A 19,208-nucleotide genomic window follows, 5' to 3' on the forward strand; every position below is an offset into this window, starting at 1 on the left:
CCATTTAGGCCAGTAGGAACTGAGGAACTTCACACAGTCAGTCATTTGATTAATCATTCTTATTTGTCAAGCAAGGTTTCAGAAAAGGATTTGTAAATGTTTGAGATGAAAAGCAGAATTTTTTTTGCATTTTTCTAAATTTCCCTCTTTACAATATTTTTATTAAATCCATGAAAAAATACAGAGTACATGCATCAAAAAAGAAAGTAAAAATACTACTGAATACATTGTAATAAGTCGTACTTAGGATTACAATACTTTAAATCAATAATCACATATAGTAGTTAGTTAATAAGGAAAGAAAAAATTGAAATATTTTATTACAAAAAAAAACTACCCCCACTACCAAAACCCGAAGCTGTTAGATAGAAGAAACAGCAAGGAAAAACCTTAAAAAATGTGACAATGTCAGCCAATATCTGCATTTTAGTCCCCAAATCAGAGATTTTGAAAATAATTCAAAAAGGGTCCCCACAGGGTTTGAAAGTCTAGGATAGATTCAAAAACTGAACAGCGAATCTTCTGTAGATTCAAGTATGACATAACATCCCGTAACTTTTAAATGAGGGTATCACATTTATTGCCCATCCCTTAAAGCCACTGAAGAGGCAGCGTGGAGCTGCCTTCTTAAACTGCCTCAGTCCTTCTGGTGAAAGTACTCCCACTGTGCTTTTGAGAGGGGAGTTCCAGGATTTGATCCAACAACCCTGTACATGACTTGGACTGGAACCTGCGAGTGGGGGTGTTCCCATGTGCCTGCTGCATTTGGTGTTCATGAGGCTGCAGGTTTGGGTGGCACTATCACAATAGCTCTAAGTGAGCGAATGAAGTACATTTTGTGAAAGGCACACATTGGAGTAATCATGTGGCTCATCCAATCAAGTTCCTGGACAGATAATGTTGTTAGCTTATGGGCTTTAATGGACAGAATAGTGAGAGAAAACTGTATTTGGTAGGAGTACATTTACCATGCTTGCGACATTAGCACACACTCTAACACTTGGGCTAGACTTTCAAACAGTGAGGGGTAAAGGTCTATATATAGAATAGTATTTTACTATGAATAAGGCTGTGTGTATCTAAGTTCATAATAGTCATTAAATAACACAGCTGAACCGTTCAATATTTATTGTAACACAGTTAAATGTAGATACACTGTTCAGCTTGATTTGATTTTAATATACTGTGTTTTACACAGAATGACTTTGATTTGTTACCAATTTAACCACTACAATCAGTATTTGTTGTTTTAGTGGTATATGGTCATAACATTTAAATGTGAAGTATTCCAACTATACTAACTTTTGCTTTCTCAGGAAGCTCTTCTCATTAACCAGGCAGTATCTTTCTTGTCATCTCTGTTTGGAAGTCAGTCTTATCTCATTAATAATATTGAGAGGAAAGGTCATAAGATTAAGCTCAATATATTCCAGACTGAATGTCATTGTGATGCTGAAAGAGCCCTTCATTTTTGGGAGACACATCTTGTGAACATGAGAGCAAACTAAGGCCCAGTCTGCCCATTCAAATAGGTGTAAAAGATGTCATGGAATTAATTAAAGGAGTCTAGGGGTCTCTCCCTGGGTATAATTGTTTTGCTCAATAAACACATAAAACAGATTTCTGGTCACTTATTAGATTGCTGTTTGAGCTAAGTGCTATTTGCAAATTCGCTGCCTCTGTTAACAATAGTGGCTGCTCTTCAGAAGCACTCAGTTGATGGTAACCCACTTTAATACATCCTGAAGTTGTCAAAGATGTCAAATAAATGTAAGTTCTTTATATTCAAAAAAAGCGCAGAAAAAAGGAACCTTGGCAAAACCTATTTTTTAAACACTTTTCTGGATGAGATGTCTAATTCTGGGCAGCATGTTTGAGGAAGGTCGTATATTTCCAAGGAGTTTTTACTCTGTGGTTTGTGATTCATGTCAGCTGCCCTCTGAAAATGAAACTGAAGAACTAGTGGAAGTATGGTTGGGCTGTAGGAACATGTGGGTCTTATTCTAAGAAAAATTGCACCATGTAAGAGGTAGCTAATCTTTCCATTGGTATTCCATGCAACTGTGCTACAGAACTGAGGAATTTTGTACCTTACAGGTCACATTTCATAACAGGATGGAACGGTATAGATGAAACCAGTTGTCCCATTTTATCAATGCCTACTCTTCTGGTAGAGTGATACAGTTATTCCAGGGAGAGCTTTGCTGCTTTTCTGCTCAAACTACAATGATGATGAATCACTTTCATGGCTATTTCCTAAGGCATTGAGTGTCCACATAAATCTTTCTTCATCCCAAAGCCTTATTGTCAAATGACAGAATTCCTGCTAATGTGTTTTCTTTAAATTCAATTTACAATAGTTCTTGATTAAATCAAATTACTTGGTATAACATTAATTAAACTTTCTAAATTGTATGTGCTAGTAAAAATAGACATGCTGTTTTATGCCTTGAAATGACAAAAAAATCTAGAAAAATAGAACAATACAGCACAGTACGGAGCCTTCAGCCCATGATAATGTACCAACCTATATAAACCTTGTCCCCATTCAGTCTATCCCCTCTCTCTACTTCACCTCCCATAACCCTCTATTTTTCTTTTGTCCATGTGCCTGTCTAATAGTCTTTTAAGTGACCCTATCGTATCGGTCCCTACCATCACCCCCGACAGTGCATTCCAGGCAACCACCACTCTCTGTGTTAAAAACCCTCTCTGTGTTATTTCAAAAAATAACAGAATCAGAATTCAGAAACAACTGGAAAGCCAATGAATACAACATAGAAATTATGCAGCCATTAGTATAATTCAGAACCATACATAAATATTGCTAACAGGAACCTTTTAACTCTGAATCCTTCATATTCTCAAACCAGTTTTTTCTTTATGATTTATGTATAGCCCTATTTGAATCATAAGAATTACCACCGAGTTTTGGTGACAGAATAAATCAAAATCAATTTTCATTCAATCAGATTGTGGGGAATTTTGCTAGTACTTTGGAAATTGATTTTTACATTTCCACTTGTTTACACGTGGGACCACTGATTTATGACACATGTAACATTTAGTACATAGAAATACATCCCACGTGCAACATAGAGGGATAATCAATCAAAAAGATAATATTGGGTTGGGTGATCAAAAGCTTGTCCATAGAAGTGGATGGAGAGGTGTAATGCTTTTTAGGACACTACCACCTTTGGCTCAATTGACAGCGCTCCTGCTTCTGAGTCCAAAGGTTGTGAGACAGATCCAGTGGAGACACTCAGACAAATACATCTTGGCTGATGCATGAGTGCTGCATGAGAACAAAGTAAGTAAGAAAAGTATTAGACCATTCAACCCCTTGAGCTTGCCCTGTCATTCAATAAGAGATATCTCAAATACCATTTTCCTTTATCCTTTGATTCTGCTAATATTCAGAAAACTAGATAAGATACCTTATTAGTCACATGTACATCGAAACACACAGTGAAATGCATCTTCTGCGTAGAGTGTTGTGGGGCAGCCCACAAGTGTCGCCACGCTTCCGGAGCCAACATAGCATGCCCACAACTTCCTAACCTGTACGTCACTGGAATGTGGGAGGAAACCGGAGCACCCAGAGGAGACCCACGCAGTCATGGGGAGAATGTACAAACTCCTTACAGACAGTGACTGGAACTGAACCCAGGTTGCTGGTGCTGTAATAGTGTTATGCTAACCACTACACTACCGTGCCTGCCTATCAATCTCAGTTCTGAATGCACTCAGTGGCTGAACCTCTACTGCCCTGCAGACTGGAGAATTCTATAAATGTACTACCCTGTGAGTGAAGAAATTTCTTCTCATCTCATTCCAAAATGGTTTACTCCTTATTCTGACTATGGCCCCGAGTTCCAGACTGTTTAGTTACAGAAAACATCTTACTCTCATCAACTTTGTTGGTGAGTCCACTAAGAATTTTGTACATTTCAATTGGATCACCTCTCATTCCAAATGCTAGAGAATAGAGCACTACTTAATCTCTGCTCATATTTCAGACTTCCAATCCCAGGAACCAATGTAGACCATTAGACCGTAAGATATACGAGCAGAATTAGGCCATTTGACCCACAGAGTCTACTCTGCCATTCAATCATGGCTGATGTTTCTTTTCAACTCCATTCTCCTGCCTTCTCCCTGTAACTCTTAACTCCTTTACCAATCAAGAACATCAATCTCTGCCTCAAATACATCCGATGACTTAGCCTCCATAGCTGTCTGTGGCAACGAATTCCACAGATTCACCACCCTCTGGCTGAAGAAATTCCTCCTCATTTCAGTTCTGTGGTGAATCTTTGCTGTACGCTCTTTAAAGCAAGTATATCCTTTTTTCACAAGCTGCACTTTTAGAGAAGCCACCTTTGAGATAAGATGTTAAATTGAGCACCTACCTCCACTCTCAGGTGGATGTGAAAGGTCCTATGGAATAATTGAAGAGGTGCTGATGAACAATACCCAGTACCCCAGCCAATATTTATTGTTCATTTTGCATCTCTGAAGCTTTACCAAAATAATGAATATATTGCTGTTTGTGGGATCTTTCTGTGTGCAAATTATTAAGTAGGCATATGAGGGCATAGTATATAAAAACAGGGAGATTATGGTACAACTTTATCAAACAATAGTTAGGCATAGTGTGTACAAGTCAGGTTACTGTTTCCTCACACCATTTTACACTGGCTATCTGGCCTCTATCTTTCAATCCTGATGAAGGTTCTCGACCCAAAATGTAGACTGATAATTTTCCTTCACAAATGCTGCCTGACCCGTTGAGTTCCTCTTGCAGTTTGCTTTTTTGCTCCATGTTCCAGCATCTGCAGTTGTTTGCATCAGCAAAGATTTAAGGTAAGGGTAAGAGACTGTGTAGAATATTTGGGCAAGAATCCTTTCACCCTGACGATGGTTGAAATCAGGAACATACTGCATGGGTGGTGGTGGTGGAGACAGGTACTCTTACAACATTGAAGAATTGCTTGGATGAGAACCTGAAACCCCATGGCATGGAAAGCTATGGGCTGAATGCTGCAAAATGGAATTAGTACAGATCGGTGCTTGATGGGCAGGATGGACAAGGTGGGCCAAAGCACCTGTCTCCATGCTGTGTTGGACATAGTCTGCAAGGAGATAAAGTTTAAGGCAAGTTCCATGATTATTTCATTAGATTCCTTGTTTTTTTTAACCATTGTTCAATGATCATTTTCTATAATGACATCAAATCAATGACTTGATTATTTAATTGGCTGAATCTATGAATCTTGTAAAGGAATCAGTTTCCATCATCTTTATGCAAAGGTATTGGAGATTTGGAGTGTTTTATATTGATGTCTTGCATTTATGATGAGAAAAGCATCAAATTACAAGCCTGTGCCCATAGAAGATTTTGTACTTTGATGTTCTTTTGCTTCACAATTTGATTAATAAAATTGATTTCTAAAATTGTCTTTTCTCCAGTACAAGGATTGGTAGATAAGTGGTTCAGAGAGCAGACAGGATACTTGCCTTAATTACCCAAGGTTGTAATCTTGGGGAGGTCCTGATAAGGGAGTATAACATGGTTAGGCCATTGCTGGACTAGTCACCACACTACGGGAAGGGTGTGTGGCATAAAATAAGGTGGAGAGGAAATTTATGTTGCAAGGACTGGAGAATTTGAGTGATGAGAGATTGGATAGGCTGGAGTTGTTTTCTTTGGAACAAAAAAGGTTGAGGAGAGATTTAATTGATCTTTATAAGATTATGAGGGACCTTCACACAAAGCACTGGAGGAACTAAGCAGGTCAGTCAGCACCTATGGAGGGAAATGGGCAGTCAACGTTTCTGGTTGAGACCCTTCATCTGGACAGTATGAGGGACCTAGACAGGGTAGACAGGAATGATCTAATCTGAGAGGTCAGTAATTACCAGAAAAAGAGAAGCAGAATTAGGACTCTGGTTCAATGACCCTTCTTCAGATATCTACACTTTTCTGTATCCATTAACATTATGAAAAATTTAGCAGGAGAAGTTCCTTTGGACATTGTGGACATTGCATTTCATTATTAGCATTCTGTTGAACTATAGTTTTGATTCATTCTAGCTGTGAGAATAATTCCTGATGTCTTAGTGTCATATAGCAGGGAAACAGACCCTTCAGCCCACCGAGTTCGCGCCAACCATCAACCACACATTTACACCAATCCTACATTATATGTTCTCCCCATGTACTCATCAACTCCCTCTATATCCTACCAATCATCTACACACTAGCGGCAATTTACCGTGGCCAATTGAGCTATCAACCTGCACATCTTTGAAATGTGGGAGCACACTGGAGCACCTGCAGTCACAGGGAGGATCCTGGTCTCTGGCATTGTGAGGTGGTGGCTCTACTACCTGCGCCACTGTGCAGCTCAGTGTACTCATGGGAGCAGATATTGGTCAGGGGTGTGCTGCATTGGTTGGAGTTGCATTTGGTGCTTTGGGATAGGGTGACATCTGGTGTATTTACCTTTGTTCTTATGAGCTGCATCATATGATAGCTGTTAGAACATAGGCAAAATAATGCATTACCTCAAAAGCTAAAGCTTTGGCTTCTGAGGGCTGAACAGGAGGAATTATTGACCAAAGTGGCACAATAGCAAGAAAGACCAAAGGCATGGTAGTGTAGCGGTTAGCATAATGTTATTACAGCGCCAGCGACCCGAGTTCAGTTTCCGCTGCTGTCTGTTAAGGAGTTTGTATGTTCTCCCCTTGTTTGCGCGGGTTTCCTCCGGGTGCTCCGGTCTCCTCCCACATTCCAAAGGCGTACGAGTTAGGAAGCTGTTGGCATGCTATGTTGGTGCCAGAAGCGTGGTGACACTTGCAGGCTGCCTCCAGAACACTTTACACAAAAGATGCATTTCACTGTGTGTTTTGATGTACATGTGATTAATAAAGATATCTGTTCTTATTTTATCTTAAAATATAATCTCTGGCTGCAGTATCTTGATACAAAGGCCCAAGTATATTCACCCCTGAGAAAATGAGCAGTATAAATGTATTATATTTGTTTTAATGTGTTGCTGAACAGAAACAAATTATATTTTGTTCATTATCTACAGAACACTTTAGTGTTTAGAAATTCAAAGCCTGGACAGTAGCACTAAATGTGGTGTCTAGTCACACCAGTGCATTTTATTCTGCCTCTGCAATGAGGTCCACTAATTTCAATCGAATGAATTTAGAAGGCATCATGACTCTATAACATGACTGATGGGACAGGTTACTGGGTGGACAACTTTACAGACCAAAGAAGGAGCACCGCGGCACACTGTCCACTTTTTGGGTCAGGTTTTCCACACAGTTTTGTATAAGACAGCTCTGAGAGAGGGAAAAGCAAGATTTTTTAATTCTTCGTATGTTTTAAAATTAGAATCATTTTACAGAATAAAGGTGGAAAATGCCAGAAATACTCAGCTATCACCTAATATCTCAGGTGAGAGAAGCGAATGTTTCAGGTCGATGACCTTTCGTTAGAGCTATCTACCAGCTGTAATATTTTGCTTTTTTAAGCATTATTCAAATTGAATTGCAACAGGGACACATTTCAAACAGTTTTAGATGGAGACTTGGGCCATCATATGCACTGCTAGATGTGATGATATGAATCTAGTCAAACCACTCTGAAAGTGTGACTAGACCCTTCTTCCCTGACCTGAACCCAATGGGATCAGACTATATGTTGTGGGCTCAGGTTGGGTGAGGTGGATTTTCTGAAAAAAAGATTTATGTTTGGGCTGGGTCAAGCTGTGCTGTGGCAGCTTGGAACTTTCACCAAATCAGGGTGATTTGTTTAGTATTATGCAATGTGTTCTCTGTTCTTGATCAGTATTTGCCCTCTTCTCCTCAAGCAGGTCAATAACATGTCCCAAATTGTTATCCTCACGGTAATGACGGATTGGGTATGGGAAAAATTGCAAGTACTCATGTATGAATTGGGTTAGTGTCAGATTTTCTTATTATTCCTGAGCAGACCTCCAAATATTAGGTTATCTGGCTTCCATTGTTATGGCAGTACTGACAGCCTCAATAAGAGCACTTTCCTTTAGGAAAAGCCACAACACCATCAGCAAGAGATTAATAGCAGTCACTAAAACCTTTATCAATCAAAATATTTGATTGTTTTTAGGAGGCTAAGGCTTCAGGAAGGAATCACTCATACAGTCATTGGACTTGTTTACTCAGTGTTTGTGGTGACTTTGTAGTGCTCTGACATTTCTCTTTGATTCTCTACAATAGCAGCATTAGAGTCATAGAGAGATGCAGCGCAGAAACAGGCCCTTCAGCCCATCGAGTCCATGCCGACCATCAAGCCCCATTTTTATACCAATCCTACCATAACTCATTTTATTTTCCCTACATTCCATCGACTTACCTATCCCATGAATTCTACCACTGACCTACATGGCAAGGGTAATTTAATCTACCAACTCGCACATATTTGGGATGTGGAAGGACACAGGAGCACCCCGAGGAAACCCACGTGGTGAAAGGAACAATGGGCAAACTCCACACAGTCAGCACTGGGGATCACAATTGAACCTGGTTCGCTGGCACTGTGAGGGAGACCCTGCATCTGTGCCTCTGTGCCACTCGATGTGGGTGCATGTCAGCAAAATCAGTTACAGTTGAGCTGCCTTTACAAAGTAATTTTAAAAGAGGTTGCTTTGTGAAATACAGACCAACTAATGATGCCTCTGCTGAATGGTTCTTGGATTTCACCAGGCCGACTTATCGAGAGCTGGAGAATCCAAGACATGAGATCTTCATTCATGATTTAGCACCATACAGGAGGCACAGACTCAGGGCAGGAAGTTAGACATAGTTAGCAGTGACAAGTGCAACCGTCGTGTGGGCTGTAACAGAGAACCTTCCTGTGTCTGAGTGCATGGTTTCTTTCTCAGTTGTTGCCAGTAAAGCCATGCCATGTGACTTGGCTTCAATTCATTTACAGTGAGGGAAGCTGTATATCCTGATGGGTGTGTGTGTGTGTGTGCGTGTGTGTGTGTGTGTGTGTGCGTGTGTGTGTGTGTGTGTGTGTGTGTGTGTGTGTGTGTGTGTGTGTGTGCGTGCGCGTGCACGCGTGCATGCGTATGTGGTTGGGATTGGGGGGGATTGAAGGAAAGAGGAATGGTGGTTGGGAGTGGGGAGGTAGGGGGTTGGGGATGGGGGAATTGGGGATGGGGAAAGGGATTGGGGATTGGGGAAAGGGACGAGGTTTGGGCAGGTAAGAGTTGGGGATGGGGAAAGATATTGGGGATGGGGTTGCAGAGGTGGAAGATGGGGATGGGTGAAGGGGTTTGGGAGTTGGAGGATGGGGAAGTAGTGGTTGGAGATGGTCCAGTAATTGCAAAAGAATATAAAGCTGTTCTGCTGCCTCCAAGAAGATTTTAATGTCTTCAGCTGTGGCACTGTCCCCCATACAGACAAACAAATGTATAGTTGTGTTTTTAATGTCGACGCATGTCCCAAGAGTGAAAGTCTTGCTCTACTATAGTGTGTTTCATATAGGACATTCCAAGCAGCTGAGCTACACAGCCAATGATCAAATTGTTGTGCAGAACTGTGGTAGCCAATTTGTGCACCACAAGATCCCGCAATCACCAATGTGAAAATGACCAGTGATAAGTTTTTATGATGTTGTTGAGGGAGAGTTAATATTGTGGGACACTGGGGAAACTGCTACTTTCTGGGTTGTAAAATGTTTGGCCCCCAAGCCAAATGAGACAAGGAGACCGCAAATAATGGGTGTGAAATATTGGATTTAAGGAGCACCTTGAAAGAATGGAGAGAAGTAGAGAAGTAGGGGTAGGGGGAGGGTTGGGTCAATAATTTATGAGCTTAGGGGCTGTTCCAGATAAAAGTATGGTTGTAAGGGTGGGGAGCTTAAAAGTGGGGATGCACAAGAGGTCAGAGGTGTCATAACAGAGATTTCAGATGGTTGTGGGGCTGGAGGAGAACACAGAGAAAGAGAGGGGGGCGACACCATGGAGGGATCTGGAGACACAGGAAAGCAGCTTTGCCCTGAGGGAAATAGAACATGGACTATAGACCAGCACAGGAACAGACCCTTCAGCCCACAATATCTGTGTATGATGCCAAGTGAAACTAATCCCATCTGCCTGCACATGATCCATATCCCTCCATTCCCTGAATGTTCATGTGTCTGTCTAAATGCCTCTTAAACACCACTATCATGTCTGCTTGGAAATCTCACACAGAGAAACGAGGACTTGAACGTCATGAGGCCCTAAACAGCACAGAGGAGAGTTTACGAAATGTGAGGGTGTCAGTAAGGCTGTGCATGGCAACCAATATTTTCCTATCTTTTCCACACAATATTCAGCTGCATTGCAGCAGAAAGATGGAGAAAATGATTAGGAAATGTATCTTATTGAAGGAATAAACAATACTAAAATATGTATTTTGACCCATGTTTCAAGATGTTGCAGAAGTAACCACCTTAAATGGGCTGTTACGGTAATTTGTTTTAATATTAATAAAGGGCATGCCAATTGGACTTTGGATTTCTAACCATTCCGATGATAAAAGCCTTGCCTAGGAAATCGTCTGTTGTCAGTAATGGTAGCAGTCATGTGATGTACTCCAGGGAGATGAACTTAAGCAGGAATACGGAGCATGCAGCGGTTACTGCTAACAGGATTGTGGAGTCACTGTCACACAGCAGAGCAGACAGAAGGAGCAGCAGAGTGAGGTGCCATTTGTGATGTATTTTTCACATTACAACATAGAAGGAGGACATTCAGCCCATCAAGTTTATGCCAGCTCCCGGGGCATTCTCATCAAGTCCCCCACATTCTTCTTCGTAACATAATCTCTCTCAAATGTCCATCAACTCCCCCTGAATCTTCTGCCACCCACCCACACTTGGGTGTGGTGTTCAGAGTAGTTAATTAACCTACCCAACCTGAATGTCTTTGGGATGTGGGAGGAAACTGGAGCACCCAGGGAAAACCCACGCAGTCGCAGGGAGAACATGCAAACTCCACGCAAACAGCACCCTCAGCTAGAATTGAACCCTAGTCGTTGGAGCTGTGTGGTAGCAGCAACTAACTACTGCATCACTGTACCGCCCAGTATGTGCCTGGTGGAATTCATTCAGGTAGCTCAGTTATGGTTATGTACATGAGTGGTTTTGGAAGGATTAGAAATACCAGACAGAGAAATGCTGGGAGGAACTGTCCTTAAGAAGGGGTGAAGGGTAAACCGAGAAATCATACAGCACACAGTTCAACATTGGTGCTAGGAAAGCAACAGTAATATAATCCAGAGAGAAAAAAGTAACAATCACTTGGGCAAGTAATGAATAATGGAGGAAAGCTGGCATATTTCAGCATGACTTTATTAATGGCAGATCATGTTTGATTAACTGGATTGGCTTTTTTGATGAGGCAATATAAAGGATTGACAAGAGCAATGTGGTTGATGTGTGAATGAAGTTTCAAAAGATGTTTAATAAAGTGCTACATTAGAATCTTGTCAGAAAAATTGCAAGGCATAAAAGGGAATGTAGCAGCATTGGTACAGAATTGGCTAAGGGACAGAAGGCAGCATTATGATGAATAAATGTTTTTCGATGTGTATGGAGTCATAGAGTTATACAACATGGAAACAGACCCTTCAGTCCAATGCATCCATGCCAATCGAGGTGCCTACCTGAGCTGGTCCCATTTGCTTGCATTTGGCTAATGTCCTTTAAAACCTTTCCTATCCATGTACCTGTCCAAATGTCTTCTAAATGTTGTAACTGTACCTGCCTCAACCACTTCATCTTGTAGCTCATTCACTGGTGTTTATTGAGATTCAGAACAAGACTGTTTTTCAATGGGCATTAATAACTTGAAATTGGGGAGCAGGATACAATTTCAAAGCAGGTCTCTTACACAAAACTTGGAAATTAGCAACAATACCCAAGATGGCATTGGACTTCAGGAGGACACAGACAGACTGTCGGAACAGACAGGTTGCATGCCAGATCTAATTCAATGCAGAGCAGATCAAGGTAAATGATTTTGTGGAAAGAATAAGGTAAGAGAATGCAAGATAAAAGGCACAATCATAAAAGTAAGGGAAGAACAGAAAGGCAGAGAGTAAAGTATAAAAACTGGATGTTGGAAATCTGAAATAAAAATTGGAAAGTGCAGGAATACTTAGCAGCTTAGTAGGGTTCTGAAGAAAGATCATTGACCTGAAATGTTATCCTTGTTTCTCTTTTCACACATGCTGCCTAACCCACAAAGTATTTCCAGCATTTTCTATTTTTATACTCGAGAGACAGAGGGAACTGGGGGTGTTTGTATACAAGGCTTTGAAGGCAGTAGATGGTTTAAAAAGGCATTAGGATTGTGTGCTTTAGTTGTGGCAAAGAGTTGCAATGAATCTATTTTCTCTCGTTCTACCTCAGTTGGAATACTGTGTCTGATTCTGAGCACCATATTTTATGAAGGAAGTTTGACTTGAGCTTACTGCTCTTGCAAGCCCTTAAGTAAAGAGCATAATCTGGATAGCAACTCCAAAATTCATAGTATCACTGTAGTTATTATATTGAACATAAGAACGAAATAACTGAAGACCAGAGAAGCAGAAGGAGGCCACTTGGCCCCTCAAGCCTGCCCTGCTACCCACATGGCTGACCTGCCCCAGGCTTCATCTCTTCTGGGCCAGTTTCCCATTGTTCTCAGTTCCCTGATCTTTCAAAAATTCCAGTGATTTAGCCTCTGTAACCCTTTGGGATAGAGACTTGCAGAGATTTATCAGCTTCTGTTAGAAGAAATTCTGAAGCACCCTCAGTTTTAAATGACTGCCCCCTTAGTTCAAGATTCTCCCACTAATGAAAACATCTCACTAAACTCAAGCTAGAGGAGCAGCAACTCATATTCTGCCTGGGTAGTCTACAACCCAACAGAATGAACATTTATAGGTAACCTGCTTCCCCTCTGTCCCTTTCCTCTCTCCTCCTGACCTACCTAGTTCCTCCTACACACACCCAACCCCCAGCACCCCATCAACCTATTTCTTTCCCCTCCTCCATTCACTTTATCTGCCCATTACCCACACATTCCCCCTACTGTTTCCATCTGACCACCCCACTTCCCTCATTTGGTCCCATGCTCCCCTTCTTCCCTATCAGATTCCATCATCTACAGCCGTTTTGTTGCCTTCACCGATCACCTCCCAGCCTTAGTTTCCATTTCCACTCTTCCCTCCTCCATCTGCCTGGCACCCCTTCTCACCCGGATCTACCTATCATTTGCCAGCTCTTGCTCTACCCCTTCCCCTCACCTCTTTATACTGGCTATCTTTCAGTCCAGATGAAAGGTCTCGACCTGTATTGTCAACCGTCCATTTCCCTCCACAGATGCTGCCTGACTCCCTGAGTTCCTCCACTAGTTTGTTTTTTGCTCCTAGTTCCAGCATCTGCACTTTCTTGTGTCTCCATCTCGACATCAATCCTGTCATACCCCATCAGGATCATATCATCCATCATTCTTCTAAATTCCAAAGATTATAGGCAGCATGGTAGTGTAGCGGTTAGTGTAACGCTATTACAGTGCCAGCGACCCGGGTTCAATTCCGGCCACTGTCTGTAAGGAGTTTGTTCGTTCTCCCCATGACTGTGTGGGTTTCCTCTGGGTGATCCGGTTTCCTTCCACATTCCAAAGACGTACGGGTTAGGAAGTTGTGGGCATGCTATGTTGGTGCCAGAAGCGTGGCGACGCTTGCGGGCTGTCCCCCAGAACACTCTACGCAAAAGATGCATTTCACTGTGTTTCGATGTACATGTGACTAATGAAGATACCTTATTTTATCCAGTTTCTTTAGGTACTCATGATAGGACAACCCTTTCATCCCGAGAAATTAGCCTGTTGAATTTCTTATGGATGGCCTCCAATGCCAGCCAATCCTTTCTTCAATAAGGGGAACAAAACAGTGCACTGTTTGGATGACAACTTTTATAAGATTTCATGATAATAATTCTGTTGGTCCAGATTATATGCCAGATTAACACGACACTTTTTCTGCAATCTTAAATTGGTAGCAGACCAATGGATTAGAATGTGTACCTGGAGTTTGTACATACTCTGGTTAGACTAACAATCGCGCACACAGTGCTAGATATCAACATGCAGACTGAATGCCCTGGGCACAATGTTTTCAGTATTAAGGCACAGAGCTTCACACTAGGTTAGCACAGCAGTACCTTGATAGCAAAGTGAAGATGGAAGCTTTAAACCAGGATGATTGTAATGGGGGTGGGGGGGGTGGTGGGTTGGGGGGGGCGGATATACAAACCCTGGATTCCAGTCTCAGCACATGTGAGCACATCCAATTTTTAGCTAAACAGGATAGTGTAGAGTACTTCCTCAGTGTTGAAAAGCTGAATGCAGGAAAGATTCAAAGAGACATGAACACTTGCATGCAGATCATTAAAAATGGACTGAAAGCAATCAAAAAGGCGAATGAAATCACTACCATTATATCTCGAGGTCTATTGTACAAGGAGCTAGAAACTAGGCATCTGGTACATCGAACCTTCATTACATTACGGCTGAATACTGTAAACACCACTGGGCACCACATTTCATGAACAATATATTGGGCATAAACAGAATGTGGCATGGATTTACCAGAATGATACCTTGAATACGATGGTTAGATTGTGAAGAGAGTTAACGCAAACAATAGAATATTAAAAAACTAGAAATCTGAAATAAAACCAGAAAGTGCTGGAAATACTCAACAGGCCAGTCAGCATCCATGGAGAAACAATGTTAACACTTCAGTTTGATGACCTCTCATGGTCTTCTGCAGCTTGAACCAACAATAGAAAGCAAAATATGCTTGCACAATCTCAGCAACTGCAGGAAGAAACCAATCAGCTGTAAGTAGCTGATCCATTTAAATAGTACCATGGGAGTTCCCGTTGCCACTGAACCATCTATGGCCATGCATGTTTAAGACAGGTCCCTAGCTGGAACATTGTTGAAAAGGCATCAACTGGTAACATTAATTCTGTTTTAATTACACAGAACATGGTAATATTGCCTTAAATTTGGAAGTTAAAGTGATGACTTACTTGAAGTTTTTCGGATATGATGGGGGTGTGATAGGGTAGTTAGAGAGAGAAACTAATTTTCTGATTAGAGAATTCAGGACAAGAAAACATAGTCCAATAATTGGAGCCAGGCCATTTCAAGAGTGAAGTTAGAAGATACTTTTAAATGAAAAGGATGGTAGACATTCTCTTTTGCTTCCTTGTGTTCCTGTGGTTAATATGATTAGAATCCACTGTTTATCTTAATTGTTACAATATTCCTCTTGACAGCTTTTACTATTGACATTTCTTTTGTGAGCCTTTTTAGTGAAAGGTAAAGGGACGTATGTGTTCAGTATTCTGAAAATTCAATGTCAGAACATGTGAGTTTAACTCTCTTTTCCTTTTGTGCTCTTTGCCGAATCTTAATTCTCCTTTTGTTACTCCTGTGGCTACAGAATTTAATGGAAGCCTTATGGTTGACTTTGCTCCAATCAATTACTGTGGCCTTTATACCACTTATCTCTCTCTCAATCATTACCTTATATCTTATTACACAGTGAATGCTGTTCTCTGCTGCTTGCTTCACTAATCTGCTCTGGTTCATTTCACATTACTTTATCCGACAGTCTTGTTCAGCAGATAAAACCAGAAAGGTTTTAAACACAAGGAAAACCTTATGCTCTTGATTGTGGACAAATTATCTGAAGGATTTGTGGATACAACTTATTTTTTAAGATTGACTTTATTGACTTAACAATTAAGATTAAATATCTTAAATTTTCAACCTAGTTTACAGGACTGCACGCACCAATGTTGTAACTTCATGTGAGACAACACCTGAGAATCAATGGCTGTTACATAACTATTAGCCAACCACTGGCAGTCAGCAGTTTAATGTTGGTTCCTGAATTCAGAAGCGCTGATGTCAATAAACGAGCTAAAACATTGGAAGAAATTGATTGTTCTGCTTCATATTTAATAACCAAGGACTAAGTAATTATTTGCACAGCAGCTCAGAAATTCATAACATTAGAACTTATTTAGGATTCCTGCAACAAATATTTGATGAGATAAATGACTAAGAAGAGGTCTTAAAATTGCTGGCTTTTGTCTGCCAGGTATGGCCAGGTAGTTAGCAGCCTTTCCCTTGTGTTAGGAGATGTAGGTTCAGGTTCTGTTGTATCAATTTGTATCACAGTATGTTGACAGACCGACTAGAGGGAATGCCATATTAGATCTAGTATTCGGTAATGAACCAGGTCAGGTGACAGATCTCTCAGTGGGTGAGCATTTGGGGGACAGTGACCACTGCTCCATAACCTTTAGCATTGTCATGGACAAGAATAGGAGCAAAGAGGATGGGAAGATATTTAATTGGGGAAAGGCAAATTATGAGGCTATAAGGCTAGAACTTGAGAGTGTAAATTGGGATGACATTTTTGAAGGGAAATGTACTATGAAGATGTGGTCAATGTTCAGGGATCTCTTGCAGGATGTTAGGGATAAATTTGTCCCGGTGAGGCAGAGAAAGAATGGCAGGGTGAAGGAATCATGAGTGACACGAGAGGTGGAACAACTAGTTACGAAGAAGAAGGCAACATGCATAAGGTGTAAGCAGCAAGGATCAGATAGGGCTTGTAAGGAATACAGAGTAGCAAGGAAGGAACTTAAGAAGGGGCTGAGGAGAGCAAGAAGGGGACATGAAAAGGCTTTGGTGAGTAGGGTTAAGGAGAATCCCAAGGCTTTTTTCTCGTACGTGAAGAGCAGAAGGATGACGAGAGTAAAGGTAGGTCCAATTAGAGACAAAGGTGGGAAGATGTGCCTGGAAGCTGTGGAAGTGGGTGAAGTTCTCAATGAATACTTCTCTTCAGTATTCACCAAGGAGAGGGGTCTTGATGATGCTGAGGACAGTGTTGGTAAGGTTAATGTTCTAGAGCATGTAGATATCAAGAGAGAGGATGTGTTGGAGCTGTTAGAAAATATTAGGACAAATAAGTCCCCAGGGCCTGACAGAATATTCCCCAGGCTGCTTTGCGAGGTGAGGGAGGAGATTGCTGAAATGTTGGCCAGGATCTTTGAGTCCTCGTTGTCCACGGGAATGATACCGGAGGATTGGAGGGTGGCAAATGTTGTCCCCTTATTCAAAAAATGTAGTAGGGATAGTCCAGGGAATTACAGACCAGTGAGCCTTACATCTGTGGTGGGCAAGCTGTTATAAAGGTTTCTAAGAGAAAGGATCTATGAGCATTTACAGAATCATGGACTGATTAGGGACAGCCAGCATGGCTTTGTGAAGGCAAGATCTTACCTCACAAGCCTGATAGGGTTCTTGAGGAGGTGACCAGGAAGATTGATGAGGGTAGTGCAGTAGCTATGGTCTACATGGATTTTAGTAAGGCGTTTGACAAGGTTCCACGTGGTAGGCTTCTTCAGAAGGTCAGAAGGCAAGAGATCCAGGGAGACTTGGCCGTGTGGATTCAGAATTGGCTTGCCTGTAGAAAGCAGAGAGTTGTGGTGGAGGGAGTGCATTCAGATTGGAGGGCTGTCACTAGTGGTGTCCCACAGGGATCAGTTCTGGGACCTCTATTTTTTGTGATATTTATTAATGACTTAGATGAGGGGTGGAAGGGAGGGTTAGCAAGTTTGCAGACGACACAAAGGTCGGTAGTGTTGTGGATAGTGTGGAGGGCTGTTGAAGCTTACAGAGGGATATTGATAGGATGCAGAGTTGGGCTGAGAAGTGGCAGATGGAGTTTAATCCGGAGAAGTGTGAGGCAGTACACTTTGGAAGGACTAACTCCAAAGCGGACTATAAGGTTAATGGCAGGATTCTAGGTAGTGTGGAGGAGCAGAGGGGTCTGGGGGTTCATATCCACAGATCACTGAAAGTTGCCTCACAGGTGGATAGGGTAGTTAAGAAAGCTTATGGGGTGTTAGCTTTCATAAATCATGGGATCCAGTTTAAGAGCCGTGGGGTAATGATGCAGGTCTACAAAACTCTGGTTAGACCACACTTGGAGTACTGTATCCAATTCTGGTCGCCTCATTATAGGAAGGATGTGGAGGCATTGGAAAGGGTGCAGAGGAGATTTACCAGGATGCTGCCTGGATTAGAGAGTATGGATTATGAGGAGAGACTAAAGGAGCTAGGGCTTTACTCATTGAAGGGAAGGATGATAAGGGGAGACATGATAGAGGTATACAAAATATTAAGAGGAATAGATAGAGTAGACAACCAGCGCCTCTTTCCCAGGGCACCAATGCTCAATACAAGAGGACATGGCTTTAAGGTAATGGTTGGGAAGTTCAAGGGAGATATCAGAGGGAGGTTTTTCATCCAGAGAGTGGTTGATGCATGGAATGTACTGCCTGGGGTGGTGGTGGAGGCTGATACGTTGGTCAAGTTCAAGAGATTGTTAGATAAGCATATGGAGGAATTTAAAATAGAGGGATATGTGTGAGGAAGGGGTTAGATAGTCTTAGGCGTGGTTTAAAGGTTGGCACAACATGATGGGCCGAAGGGCCTGTACTGTGCTGTATTGTTCTATGGTTCTATGGTAATTTGAATTAAACTTCATTGCAGCTTTGGATGGATGCTTTCAGAGTGGTTACTAAAACCGTAGATGCCCTCCCAGCTGGACAATGGACCTTTGTTAAAGATGAACATAGCTATCATTATCTTGAGCTCAGGGATGATTTCAATGAAACAAAATTCTTACAGAGCTTTTTCAGGGTAAATATGGGGATGACTTTCAGCTTGTTGGGTGTCTAGAACCATGAGTTCCAGACTCAAAATAAGACGACAGCCATTCAGGGTCGAGATAAGAAATTTCTTCACTCAAGGTGGCTGCGGAGGCCCAGTTGTTAACATGTTTATGACAGAGACTGACAGGCTTTTGGGTGTTAAGGGAATCAAAGAATTATGGGATTACTGCTGGTAAGTGGCGCTGAAGTGAAAAAATCAGCCATAATATTATGGAATAGTGGAGCAGATGGGAGGTCAGATCAGCCTATGTCTGCTTCTGTTTCTCATGCTTGTATCCCATTTCTTTGTTGAAGAAGAACAAGGGAATTATCCTGTTATTGTGACCAATATTTACCTTTCCAT

The 19,208-nt window shown here is 41.6% G+C and overlaps 1 protein-coding gene across 2 annotated transcripts in view; it reads left to right on the top strand.

The window, feature by feature from the left end:
• Positions 1 to 19,208, top strand: part of LOC127568408 (regulator of G-protein signaling 7) — a 365,436-nt gene that overhangs the window by 25,571 nt on the left and 320,657 nt on the right. The window lies entirely within an intron of this gene.

Source organism: Pristis pectinata, chromosome 3, assembly GCF_009764475.1.
Source record: "Pristis pectinata isolate sPriPec2 chromosome 3, sPriPec2.1.pri, whole genome shotgun sequence".
Classification (NCBI taxonomy): domain Eukaryota; kingdom Metazoa; phylum Chordata; class Chondrichthyes; order Rhinopristiformes; family Pristidae; genus Pristis; species Pristis pectinata.